General features: G+C 39.7%; 1 protein-coding gene across 3 annotated transcripts in view; it reads right to left on the bottom strand.

Moving 5' to 3' along the window:
* elf1 (E74-like ETS transcription factor 1) overlaps positions 1-14,584 on the bottom strand; it is a 45,270-nt gene that overhangs the window by 27,440 nt on the left and 3,246 nt on the right. For 2 of the 3 annotated variants that reach the window (XM_083915513.1, XM_083915515.1), the window contains exon 1: positions 2,637-2,889. The exons of the other annotated variant lie outside the window; for it this stretch is intronic. The gene's annotated coding sequence lies outside the window, so the exon portion shown is untranslated. Of the gene's footprint in view, positions 1-2,636; positions 2,890-14,584 lie in introns of those variants that run through there. 3 annotated transcript variants of the gene reach the window in all.

Here is a 14,584-nt window from a genome sequence, read left to right as displayed (position 1 = left end):
ACTTTCCCCACCCATTTTTTTTTTCCAGCTGGTCACAGGAGTTCAAACTTCCCGTCACAAGCCCACTTTTTCAACCCGTAAGGCTCCATCCACTCCAGAAAGAGAGTGCTATGGAAGTTTAAATGGAGAAACTGGCATTGAAACACGATGCAAATCCATCCTTGAGCAATATAAAAACAGCTAAACAAACCATCAACACAGGATAGGAGCTCTGACTCTGCTTTCTCATATTAACATTTTCCAAACAGATTTATTAAAAAGATAATGACGTGTATCAACTAGTTTCACTATGAGTCCACTGTTTTTCTGCATCTCTCAATGAATGGGGGATGATCATGAGACTATTTTAAATATTTCTTTAAAGATGACCATGAAATTCTGGTCTCCTTTTGGTCAACAACATTTTATCCATTTTACCTTCTAAAATATATAAGAATTTGTTGTTATCCACAAAAACTTGTTTTTGCCACTGGTATTCAATCAGTATAATATCTAGCCTTTGCAAATGAATCATATTTTCATTATTGCTGCCAACAGATATAATAAGCATATAAATAAAGAAACACTTTCAATTCTTTTTGTGATAAAGAACAGTTTGTATCTGGCCACATGAAACTGGAGCTGGTTCCGTGTTTATTCAAATCAAGGCATAAAAAACAGTTTGTACCTGACCATACAAAGTTGGCACTAAGTATGCGCCTGTAACATGAAACTGAATAAATCTTCCATTTTTATATATCTCTGCATGATGGGACTGTAGTGATGAACTCCACCCCACCTCCTCCTCTTGTCGTGCTCTTCTCTTGCAACGCCTCCATCATCTTGCCCATGCCTAATGATCTAATTACAGGCTAAGACTTGTTGACTTTGTATTGAAAGAGGAGCCTATCTAATAGTACTGTCCACCCCCCTCTCTGCTTCTCTTTATCAGCCTCTATGTCCTTTGAATGAGGCACACAAAGCCTCTGTAAACAGCGTCTACAGTATGAGTTCATCCTCTGAGGCACGAGGACTTCATTTACAATCCAAATCAGGGTGGGCACAGGGTATAATGAAAGTTAAGTCAAATGCAAACTCATACCTACTCAAAACAACAGAGCTATTCACTCACTTGGTCGTGTGCTGATGTTGCAGCAGGTGTTAAATACAAATGTGTGCGCAAGGCCAATTGATCCAAACGTAATAACAGTTCAGTAACTGAAGTAGATATTTATTTTCCATCTCTAAAGTGATCTGTTCTCAGCTGCTTGCCTTGGGCCCCAAACTACAAGTTACATCAGACATTACATCAACAAAATCAATTCTAAATGCCCAACTGATGAAACAATAACAAGCTTGGGCCTTTTGTGACTTCAGAAAATCTGCACTGGTTCAGGGCTTTTCTGGGATAGCTACAGTGCTCTGTGTAGTATAGTGCAGCAGCATTTAAGGACAGCGGGTGTGAATTCTACATGTTGCTCAGCCGTGTTTATACAGTGGTATAGTTCTGTATGTGCACAATAAACTTCTGTGGTTCAAAAGAAGTGCAGAGTAGATTAGATTTCTGGTGAAACAGGAAGTGTGCTTTTATCTCTGCATCACTGAGCAACTTTGAGAAAGTCTCACTGCAAAGAATAATTTAACTTGTTGATGAGTGAAAAAAGGACTTTCGGGAAGGTCAACTTTTATGGGTGTAAAAGAGGAAGCAAAGTACTGTGGGTTTAAACTTCCCTGTGAATTGAAATGAAGACCTTGTGGGCCTCTTATTACGAGATGAGCAACATTTTGCACTGATGAACTGAAGATGTTGTTGCTTGAAGCACTGCATGACTGACTACAGGCACAAGACTGTGGAAAACAACAACAACAGCAAAACCACAGCAGTTTTCAGCCAAGTGATGCAGCATTTGAGATTGTATATAAGCACTGTATAAAAATTTGGAAAGCAATCACGGATCAAAATCTTCACGATGTGTAATAACTGATTACTACACCATGAAAAATACATGAAGGCTTGGTCAAGGGACTTGCAAAACACTGTTCCCGCCCTTGCTTCAGCACACCATATAAGGCAACAATTCATAAAAGTAATGCAACAATCAGACACATCAGCAAAACATTATTCGTATAAGTTTTTTAAATAAACACAGAAATTCAGGCCTATTACTTAATCTCACACTGTCGAAAGTGTCAGTTGAGTTCAAGGGAACTAGTTGGATGGGTGCAATCCAACATAAAAGCTTAATATAAGTGGGTGAATTCTGTTTCGCTGTTTCCTTGAACGAATATTTGATACAGAAGTTGGCTTTCACATTAGATGGGGAACAAACATGTGCCAAAATATAGATTGAACTTGCATGAATTGGTAAAGCTCCCTTAACAAAACCTCAATATGTCAAGCGTGCCAATCAAAATGCTACGGTTAAACGCCAAAAGTTTATTAACATTATGGCGACATAACTACCAAGCTGTCTGTCCACTAACAAATACAACTAAACATACATAGACGGCATGTTAACCCCTTAATACTTAATACAGAAATATTGATTTAAACTTCTTAACCATTTCAGAAACCCATTTTAAGCCATTTGTTTGTACTAACAAGAATCAGCAAAACAGGTAAAGTGGGAAGAGGAGGAGAACCATTCATCACTAACCTCAAAGACTCAGGATTCGGGTGACAACGTCCATAATAGCAACCGAACAAGTGTCGATCACAGTAACCAATGAAAATCAAGAAAAAATAGACAACAAAAAGGTGAAAAGGGGGAATAATCCAAGGTGTGTTCAGAGGGGGACAAAGCTGTCTGAAGGTGTGGACCTCTGGTCAACCTCACACCTCTTTCTCACAGCGACAAAACAAAACTGGAGAGGAGGGAGAGAAAAAAAGACAATGCAATGGCTGCTGTTTGAAGCAGAAAAGGAGAAGTGTAGTGAAGCAACTTGTCCTCTCCCTATGAGTCACGCAGCACTGTCGCCATTGGTAGGGGAGGCCTGAGGCAGGGTGCTTACACCTGGCCAATCAGCGGCGAGTATCGGCCCTAAATGCAAATCCTTTCAGGTGAGTTCTACGTGTGGCAGGGATTGGACGGTGCCGAAGCGGGGGAGGGGAGAGCAGAGAGGTCCAACCAGAGAGCCACACCTCAAACAGCATGAAAGACGATAGACAGGTTTCTCCTGCAAAGGCGGAGGAGTGCTGGAGGTGCAGGTAAACAGTTGGACAGGTATGCACTTACTTTAGACTTTGACCACACAATAAGGGCCAGGCACGGTGATTAAAATCTGTATGGCTGCTCAAAAGTAAAGTTCACATCTCTTTGTGCCCCATTAAAACATTTACAATGAATTGTGAGTCTATTAGCCGTGTCAGTGAGCCAGTTTAGCTGCTGACTTGTGGGGGAGTTGTTCTCCCTGCAGTAGAAAGCCCCATAAAACATCTTCTACCAGTGGGAGGTGCGAAGAAATAAAACCGTAAAGTCAACTGCGTTTAGGTATGAGCAAGTGCTTCACCTCAGAGGCCCACAATTACCTTCCTCCCCCTCCTCCGACTCTTCAAAATCCACTGATCTTGATTGCAGCAAAGCTCCTGTTCTGAACAATCATCACTTGCAAGTTTAACTCAAGCAACTTGGTATTTGTGTCCCAAATTACTTTTAACCCTCATCCTAGAGGTATGGGTATTTGTCATATCACAGGCGCTTTGTTTTATCATTTGTTTCTAACGAATGCATATCATTGGTTTCTGTTTTTATTAGAGCTTTTTTATCTTAAATTACCAATGTACTGTTGTCCTAAGGCAGTGTCTCACAAATGGGGGCAGGTGTAATACCCTAAGGGGTATTTTGGAGTACCGCAGGGGGTACCTGAGCTCTTTTTTAAAAATGTCAACATAAAAAATATCAATCATGCATGATTTCTAAAATAATTCTAGGATCATTATAATGGTCAAATGTCAGAACCAACAGTCACTCTCAATTGTGTTTGTTCACTGTGAGAGGAAAAACACTTTCAACATCGAATGACAGACGAAAATCAAGAAAATTGATTTGTCACTGAAACGAAGCAGCGGTACAACGGAAAACACTGAGAATGACAGAGACCCTCAGTGAAGCACAAACACATGTTCCTCATTAAGTGAAACTTATCAGAAAAACCTACAACAATGCTGTGTTAGTGTTGTTGCGTGATGACAAATAATTGATTTACCATAAAACTAGTGATGGATTTGAAACATTTGAATGGTAGCATTTAAGTGTCTTTCACTTACACAGCTGTTTAGTAAATCTGACACTGATGGTGCCGCGCTGTATTGAACCTCTTTATATAGGCATTTTGTTTCTACCAAAAATTACTTTTCATGGTCAGGGGCTACTTTGCAGAAAAAAACATTTCAAATAAGAGTTGTAGAGGCGCAACAGCCCCACAACGAAAAGGCAGTGTGAAAGGGGCTACTGACACCCTCATGTGCTCTGTTTTTATTTCACACAATAGGGAAATGAATGTTTCTAAAACAATAACAATCTGTTTTTTTTCTTCAGATGACAATAATTACATAACTAATAATATCTGCGAAGAAATTAGTTAATATTTCACTATGATGGCTGTTTCTGACAGTTTATTCTTGAGGACCCCAGTCAGTAGTCCTTGTATGAATATGTAGGTCGGACAAGGGTTAAGATGTCACAGATTAGCTGCAGTAGGTAACAGATTATTTTTACTGACTCATATCTTGTTAAGTTCAGTCAAGCCAAATAAAACTGAGACTTGATAAGAATCTTTAACAGAAATGACACAAACAGGAAGTGGTGGTCTGTGATGACGGCTGAGGATTCTGTCCTCATGCTCTTGTGTGTCTGTGCGTCAGTTTAGACATGTTTGCACTGAAAAGCCACATGTGGCATTTCACCAGAAGCAAAAGTCAAATATTCAAACAAAACCTGACTCAAATTGGGATTGATGGGAAACTAAAACATAAACATAGACACAACCCGGGACTTGGAGATTGATATTTAAAAAACTGAACCCATTAAACTCAAATGCAACTGCAACAGCGTCTGTTTGTCACAGACGCCCAAATCACCCTCTCAGTCTCCACTGAGTGCTCTCATCATCACATTAATTCTTCCTGGCCTCCATTCAATATAGTTCAGCTCAGAGTAGAAAGCAGCTGTTTGCCTTAGAGCAAATTGATAGCCTTGCTGTGAGGGAAAGTTACACCAAACAAGCTCAATTTATCACCGCCTTTGGAAATACAGTCCGCAACCCCGAAGACTTGGAGGAAAGTGTTCCCTTCTTGTGATATAAACTCTTCAGGCCAATGCACTGCAGCGCTGCTAAAATCCAGCACAACTATGTAAACACACATGCATGTACACAAGCAAGTTTAATTCCTATGTGACTCTCCTTATGTAAGCCTGTACAAACACCAACACCAGTGTTAGAACAGCATCTAAGGCCTAAAGGGGACCTGCATACATTTGGCACATTCCTGTCAGTATGGATGTAATGGATTAACTGTGTGCAAGTGGTGGCACACAGTTAATCCATTACATCCATTATCAACAGGATACTTTGTTATCTTTATGATTTGGGGTTGAAACGGTTAACTATTTAATGATAAATCACAGTAAAATTCAAAGATGTTTGTTTTTACAGTTCACAAATACGAATCATCATTAAAACAGTGTTTGATCAGCGTATTTTCAAGGGTTTGATGGTGATAACCCCGTCTGCATAAACATTAAAATTACAGCCGTTCACAGCGATTTTCCTTCTGCAAACATTTTTTAGTTGTTTTCAATATAAAACTTGTGTTTTAGTACGTTTTGAGCACATTTTAACAGTTCACGTTGCGGTAGTACGGATAACAGTGATGATTTTGGATATCACGTTTTCGTACCATTTCATTTCAGTCTGGGTTTTTAGTTTACCTTTATTCTAGATATACAAGTAGAAGATTGAAATCCCATTTATACAGTGGGTACGGAAAGTATTCAGACCCCCTTAAATGTTTTACTCTTTGTTAAATTGCAGCCATGTGCTAAAATCATTTAAGTTCATTTTTTTCCTCATTAATGTACACACAGCACCCCATATTGACAGAAAAACACAGAATTGTAGACATTTTTACAGATTTATTAAAAAAGAAAAACTGAAATATCACATGGACATAAGTATTCAGACCCTTTGCTCAGTATTGAGTGGAAGCACCCTTTTGAGCTAATACAGCCGTGAGTCTTCTTGGGAATGATGCAACTAGTTTTTCACACCTGGATTTGGGGATCCTCTGCCATTCCTCCTTGCAGATCCTCTCCAGTTCTGTCAGGTTGGATGGTGAACGTTGGTGGACAGCCATTTTGAGGTCTCTCCAGAGATGCTCAATTGGGTTCAAGTCAGGGCTCTGGCTGGGCCATTCAAGAACAGTCACAGAGTTGTTCCGAAGCCACTCCTTCGTCATTTTAGCTGTGTGCTTAGGGTCATTGTCTTGTTGGAAGGTGAACCGTCGGCCCAGTCTGAGGTCCATAGCACTCTGGAAAAGGTTTTCGTCCAGGATATCTCTGTACTTGGCCGCATTCATCTTTCCTTCAATTGCAACCAGTCGTCCTGTCCCTGCAGCTGCAAAACACCCCCACAGCATGATGCTCCCACCACCACACTTGACTGTAGGGATGGTGTTGGGCAGGTGATGAGCGGTGCCTGGTTTTCTCCACACATACCGCTTAGAATTAAGGCCAAAAAGTTCTATCTTTGTCTCATCAGACCAGAGAATCTTATTTATCATAGTCTGGGAGTCCTTCATGTGTTTTTTGGCAAATTCTATGCGGGCTTTCATGTGTCTTACTCTGAGGAGAGGCTTCCGTCGGGCCACTCTGCCATAAAGCCCTGACTGGTGGAGGGCTGCAGTGATGGTTGACTTTCTTGAACTTTCTCCCATCTCCTCACTGCATCTCTGGAGTTCAGCCACTGTGATCTTTAGGTTCTTCTTTACCTCTCTCACCAAGGCTCTTCTCCCCCGATTGCTCAGTTTGGTTGGACGGCCAGCTCTTGGAAGAGTTCTTGTCATCCCATACGTCTTCCATTTAAGGATTATGGAGGCCACTGTGCTCTTGGGAACTTTAAGTGCAGCAGAAATTTTTTTGTATCCATGGCCAGATCTGTGCCTTGCCACAATTCTGTCTCTGAGCTCTTCAGGCAGTTCCTTCGACCTCATGATTCTCATCTGCTCTGACATGCACTGTGAGCTGTAAGGTCTTATATAGACAGGTGTGTGGCTTCCTTAATCAAGTCCAATCATTAGAATTAAACACAGCTGGACTCCAATGAAGGTGTAGAACCATCTCATGGATGATCAGAAGAAATGGACAGTACCTGAGGTAAATATACAAGTGTCACAGCAAAGGGTCTGAATACTTATGTCCATGTGATATTTCAGTTTTTCTTTTTTAATAAATCTGTAAAAATGTCTACAATTCTGTGTTTTTCTGTCAATATGGGGTGCTGTGTGTACATTAAAAGGAAAAAAAATGAACTTAAATGATTTTAGCACATGGCTGCAATTTAACAAAGAGTAAAACATTTAAGGGGGTCTGAATACTTTCCGTACCCACTGTATATATTCACACAGTTTATCTACTTTGAAAGAGAGAAATCCATCATGAAAGAAACCATTATCAATAAACTGAGGGAGACGTTTGACAGCAGTGACGGTAAGCTTTTAGATTCCTGAAGGACAAATTCTGCATTTACTTTTTCAAAATCTGAAAAGAAAAGAAAACTGTAAAGAGACTGTGATCTGTTAAGTGTGGGCAATCATTGGAAAAAGAATTCCCTGACATAAAAAAATCTCTTAAGAGATGCAAACAAATAGATGCATCAAAAGCACTTCATGGCTCGCCTTCAATAAATACTAAAGAGCCTTTTTATTCCTCTGTGTGTGCCAGTGTCTTCTGAGCTTTAGTTTTTTGTTAGAGGAACTACAGTAACGGCAATGAACTAAAAGTCAATACATGTCCTCACTGAGGGAAAATCTCTACCTGCATGATATAGAATTACATATTATACACATATGTATGTATATTTTATCTTTCAAAATGAATTTCACATATCAAACAAGCTTGCAACCATTAAAAAATACCAGCTAAAGCTATTTCTGCTGAATATATTTTAATGGAAAGGATGCATAGCAAAGCCTGAAACATCACAACACTTAAAGGACTAGTCTGTTAACATTAGAGCTGTCTTTTAGCAAGAAACTGGTGACACAATAGGCATCATGATACAGGGGATATGATTCAATATGATTTCATCTAATTTTAGGAAAACTGTCATAGTAAACAGTGACAAAAAGCTTTTAAAAATGGTGGCAACTCTGGGGACTAACATCATCGCACATGAATAAAGTTGGGCTCATTAGATCCACAAGACTCTCAGCTTTCACGTCAGACTCAATTTATGCAATTTGAGGCTTTTTAGGGACCCCAGTATGCAGGAATATTAAAAAACTGCATGGGGTTAGCACAAAGTGGGTATGTCTGTAAAGGGGAGACTTGTGGATACCCATAGAACTCACTTTCATTCCTGATAATGATTATTTGATGAAGCCTATTAAAAGAAGTAGAAAGTGAAAGTTTAAAAGTTTGGATTAGAAAAGGGATAGAAAGAAAGTTACGTTGTAACTAACTCTTTGGTGTTACAGTGTTGTAGTGTTTGGAGAGGCACACTCACAGCCTCAAATCTCAACTAAACAGTAAAGCCTCATGAATGTGAATAATGTGTTATTGTGTATTTTTATTGAACACAGCAAGAATTTACAATCCTTCCAATTATCTTCTGTAATACTGAATGCAAACTCACTCACATTCGCACAACAAATTACATCCACACTCTGGGGAAAAAGCAATAACAGTGAAGATGTTTAAATTGCTGCTTCATGACATGTCAGGCAGATACAATTAAAATCTGCCGACAGTGTGAAAACACAAAAAGCCTGTCTCACACAGTGCATTGTGCTCTTGCTTTATTTCTACAATGGTGGTGTATTAACTCAAACAACAAAAAGAAGCCTTGATGTGTGATCAGTGCAGAGCCACGTGACTCTGTGGACTCACTGCAGAGACACACCTTTCCTCTGCTGCCGAAGAATGAAGAAACTCTGTACCCTTTTGTGCTGCTTCTGCATACAGAGGCCAATCATAACAGAAGCAGGACTAAAAAGGCCCCGTTTTCTGCGGTATGTACCCGTTAAAGGGCAGAGCACAGCAATCCTGTGCACCACAAAGCTGGTGTGGTCAAGGCCTGTGTCAGTGGAGTCCCTTAAACCCAAAGGAGGGACATGAGATCACTAATTGCATGCTGTTAATCTTCCTACTTTTTTTATCCACACGCCAATGTCACAGCTGCTAGATTCACATTATCTAGGTCTTTTCATGACTCTCTCAACAACCTTTTATCCTTGACTATCTTGACTTCACACTTGACAGGTGTATGGTGAAGTGCAGTGTCGACACTCTTGAGATCTACAGGACATATTAGCGGTACATTATGTACACATTATGTTTAACAACGATAACTGTTACACTGCCAAACAGCATGCTGGGTATGACTCACTCTCTGTCACTCGTTACATTACATTCAAGAACAGATGAAGAAAGAGAGACCGGAGATGTCACACTGTAGCAAACACGAACATTTGAAGTATACAAACAGGGCTGTCCTCTCTTACTTGATTAATGGACTGAGATTTGTTTAGTTGATACGTCATTTTATTATGCTTTCTTCATTCTGAATTATTTATTTCCAGGAAACTTATGAGCACATCTCTGGTAAAGACAAGATTTATAGTGGTTCTTTTGCACTATTCTTTGTGGACTAACTGGGTTTTACAACTCAGTCGATTCTTTGAGCCAGGACAACCTTATATCCAAGTAGGTCTGTCTGTGGGGCCACAGCACTACAAGACACACCCTTGATTCGGTTACAGTTTGGATAGGCACCAACACTGCATGGTCAGGTTAAGTCCAACTAGTATTACCGCCTTGGTTGTGTATGCCTCTGCCAACCACTCAAGTTGCAGTTTACATCCAAACTGTCCAGATTTACATAATATATGAAGACTTCAAAGTAATTTAAAAGAAAGGTATTAAATACATTTTTGGGGAAACATGGATGCTTCACACACATCAGTACAGTTTCAAGATTATTGTCACCAATTCAGTATTTGACCAAATGTGCCCCCTTCTGTTCCTGTGTTATGATGTTGAATAATGGACAGTCACAGTGAAGTTGACCTTTTGGATGTAAAATGTCATCACTTCATCAGTTTGTATTATGTGTGTGTAATGTTGTCAGAATTACTGTAGGAATTCTTGAGTTATGGACAAAATTTTATTTTGTGAGTGACTTTGACCTCTGACCTTGTAAATCTAATGACTTCATGCTTGAGTCCAAGTGGACATTTGAAAAAAATCCCTCCAGGGTGTCCTAAGATATCGTGTTCACAAGAATAGGACGAACGTACGGACAGACCCGAAAACACAAAGCCTCGGGCCATGGTTTAGGAAAAGATCATTTGTCTGACTAAAATAAGAACTTAAATTCCAGTGAGTGGTCTCGGGGCGTGTTGTGGACTAAAGTGGGTGTGTCTTGTAGTCATGGGGGCGTGTCATGCTGCCTACAAAATCAGTTAGACCCTTCTCCAAACATCAGCCATGTAACTTTCAGAATGAATGCCTTTGTTCCATGAAATAGCGATGAAATACACAAATATCATAATGCTAATACGACAGCATTTCACTTAGTAATTCAGGCTACTGCAGACATGTACAGACAATAAATGATATATAAGCCTGAATGCTTATTTTCAAGGTCAAAGTTTAGTTGATGGAGCCCTCAAATAAAGCATGACTAGTCACTAATCACTTCATTTCATATTTTTGCTCCATAACTTGATTTATAGGACACACTTTAAGCATGCCCTAATAATTTGTACTTGACAAACCACTCCACTAAGAACTGCACTAAGAAAATCCACATCACTCAGTAGAGAGTTATTTTGGAGTACTGTGAACTCATAAAACCTGACAAACATGTTGGAACAATCCTTGACAGGATGAGATATGGGATCCTTTGGAGGACACACAGAATTATTTGTGGAGCTCGGAGGTCATCTGATGGCGGCTGTAGCTGCTCAAATACAGTAAAGGGAGGCCGAGGCTGTGAGGCGCCAGCTACCAGGATAGAAGTGCACCCCACAAGAGACGCAAAAAGAGGTGAACAAGAGGGCAGCAAGGTTTTATAATTGACGCCACTAAGATGGACAAAGAAAGAAAACACTCAAAAAGCATCTGTTGCATGTGGATCGTAGTGAAAGATTGAAGGCATTCGAGGTGCTACACAAATATCACAGTTATTATGATTTAAAGCGTGCCAGCTGGTTGAGGTCAGACTCTAGCGACAGCTCATATGGCTATGAAAACTTCATCATTCTCGGACAGTGACCATCCGGAGCTGAGCCAGGATTGAAGCTGATTCACTGTGCTGAATATGACGACAGACATGTTAACAAAGGGCTGCGTAGGTGTACAGCTATAAACATAATGCATTCAGTGTGCAACAGCTCATCCAACTGTAAGTTAGGGATTCAGTACCTCAGAGCACAGGTACTGAAAACGACCACAGGCCTTGGGCAGATAATATTCAATTCAAGCCATATAATGAAAGCATCATTTTATTGAACACATTGAACTGAAAATAAAAGGCACTATTAAAAAAGAATGATAGTTACATTTCAAGTAACATTTGTATTTCTGTTGATACTCTCTCAACTAACTCAAATCCCTCTGAGTGTCTTTTGGGATGCGTTTACTGCGCATGTTGATATTGCGCTGATGATAAAAAAAAATTCCCTGGCACTCTGCTTTACATGTTTAGTAATGCAGTTTGAGATTGTATTGTTCAGAATATGAGCTTTCCCCCTAAATATAAGAACAGGAAGAAGTCACATTAATCAAAAAGAGTATTAATTTCACCGCTCTTGTGCTGTTTCAGTGTTTATGTTGCCAATTACTCCAATATAAAAATACTGGAGGGGGGAACCCAAACTGGGAAGAAATAAAATCATCAGTGGACCAGATTTAAAGCAGTATTATTAATGTGGAGTGGGTTTTTAGAGCTTCTTGCTAAATTCAGCGTCCTGCTGCGTCTGTAAACAGTGCTGATGAGAGCACTGAAACTGAACCAACACAGTAAATCTATCTTTCTATGACATGAAACGCTCTAAAACCCTCTGTAGAGCTGAGGAGAACTGCAGCAGTCACGTGATAATATTCTGTGTTTCTTAAGCACATAGTCATTTGATCCATTGTTTGCATAAAATATTGATTAAAGCAGCTTTTACAGCACATGCTTAACACATAGGGGACATAATCAAATTATTTCATGCATTAAATCAGGTGTCTGAGCCGTATCTCCTGGGTGTGTTTGCCAATAAACCAAACTGTTGGCAAAAAAGAAATTGTTTTAATGCAACATGCGGTAGCTGTAGAACAGATAAGCAGCAGCTAGCTGTTGTCGTAACATTAGGTCTACTGCTGCTGAATGAATCCACATACACACGTACAGACTGCAGCCCATTAATTATTAAATACAGAGAGCAGGCCAACAATCCAGATCATCCACATTGCACCTCTGTGGGCTGTAACAGCTACCTGCATCCACATACGGGCAGAAAGCATTCATTGTTACACCACGTCACTGAACCACATAACTGCTGTTTCTCTTAAGGACATCTTATCATAAACAATCAGAGGTTTTAAAAGTTCATCTGTATCACACCAGCAAATTAAGGGCTACGAACATGCCAGCTCCAGTGAGCACCAACAGCCAGCAGCTTTTAACCTGAGAGCTCTAGTTTATCTCAAGCTCATTATTAATAAAAATGCCACGAGGCCCTAAGAGCATATTGCGTTGTCACTCACGGCCTAGATTATAATACCCATTGGCTGCATGCAGTTAAATAATTCAACAAGCCTGAGGACTGCCTGTCATTCTGAAATTAACCCAAAAGGGAAAAAAAAACAAAAAATTTACTGACGGTGAAGACAGACAACTGCCTCTGAGCAGATGTGATGGGCTGCCAGAGCTCACTGCAAATTCTGTCAACTCTGTCTTATAATAGTCACATTTGCTGAAAGACTTTGTTGAAAGTTGAATGAGGAGGGATCCTTTGGCTCCTTCGAGCAAAGTTCACTCTTTTAATCCAAGCACCACTGGCTGAGCTGACTCAAGGAAGGCCTCTGTGAAGTGAACCACTCGTTGCTACCTCATTAGCTCCAGGAGACATGAAAAATGACAGGGTGCAATATCATTATGTGCCAAAGTTGCAGGCTACACCAGTTTCTATTTTTGCAAAGAGCTACTTTGTGCGGTCAAACTACAGTAAGCTAGAACATAACCCAAGCCATCACTCCTTAATGTAATTACACATACATCAGTGATAGAGCTTGCTACAGTGTGTGCTTACATGGACCTCAGCAGGCACCATAAAAATACCAAAGTAATGTGGTTATCTAATCTCATGATGTCTACATGATGCCAGAGTGGACACCGTAAACTATACTGACTCATCCTACAGTAATTCTCCCAGCAGAAAACGTCATATTCAGGCTAAGGGTTTCTTACTTTCCCTGGTATCTGAAAGTAATCAAATTAATTGAATGTGATGAATTTTCATTTAGAGCAATAGCTTTTGGGAACGATTTGGGAATTGCTATCAATCCAAGGATCAGATGAGAAGATCGATGCTACGCTTATCTGTTCAATATGAAGCTAAAGTCAGCAGCTTGTTAGCTTAGCATAGCATAAAGACTAGGGAAACAGCTATTCTAGCTCTGTCAAAATTCAGTTTATTAGCACCTAAAGCTCAATAACTAACATGTTATATCTTGTTTGTTTAATCTGTAGGGTTACCCTCTGAAAATTGACTTAACCAAAGGCTAAAAGTCTGGGCTAAAGTCAACAATGGAATTCTAGAAATACATAAGTTACGTGTTACGATGGACATTAAAAAAAAAACAGGGTTTGTACAAGTGCAGGGTGAATCGTATCTAGCTTAGGTTAACCCTCGCTAAGATAATGTAGGGTGTAATGCCTTAAAGCTAACGGGCAGTTATAGCTTCATATTTACTGTACAGGCATGAGTGTAAGTCTTCTTATCGAACCCTCAAATAAGAGTATTTTCCAAAATGATGAGCTCTTCATAAAACTGTGATACTTTTACTTGAATACAGTCTACTCTCACTTGATCAACACCGCAAAGACTTTATTATTGCCTCAATTTGTAATTTTATGAGTACTAAATAAATAAAAATCCTTCTACATCATGGAAGACAGTATAGCTTTTATCAGTTTATTTTCCACCAACTGAATGAGTCCCAAAACTAACCTTTACTACTCTATTTATACTCCATATCTAAAACACAAAGTCCTTATTAAAAGCTAAAAATAGATTGACTGTAATCCCACATTACATCATGACAATGCACAGATTCATGGACAAACTCAGACACGATGACTCGTCCGAGTCACATGCTTGTGAGACAACAAGCAG

This window comes from Echiichthys vipera (genome assembly GCF_963691815.1).
Source record: "Echiichthys vipera genome assembly, chromosome: 6".
In the NCBI taxonomy this organism is placed as follows: Eukaryota; Metazoa; Chordata; class Actinopteri; order Perciformes; family Trachinidae; genus Echiichthys; species Echiichthys vipera.
This window is presented reverse-complemented; position numbering and strand designations above follow the sequence as displayed.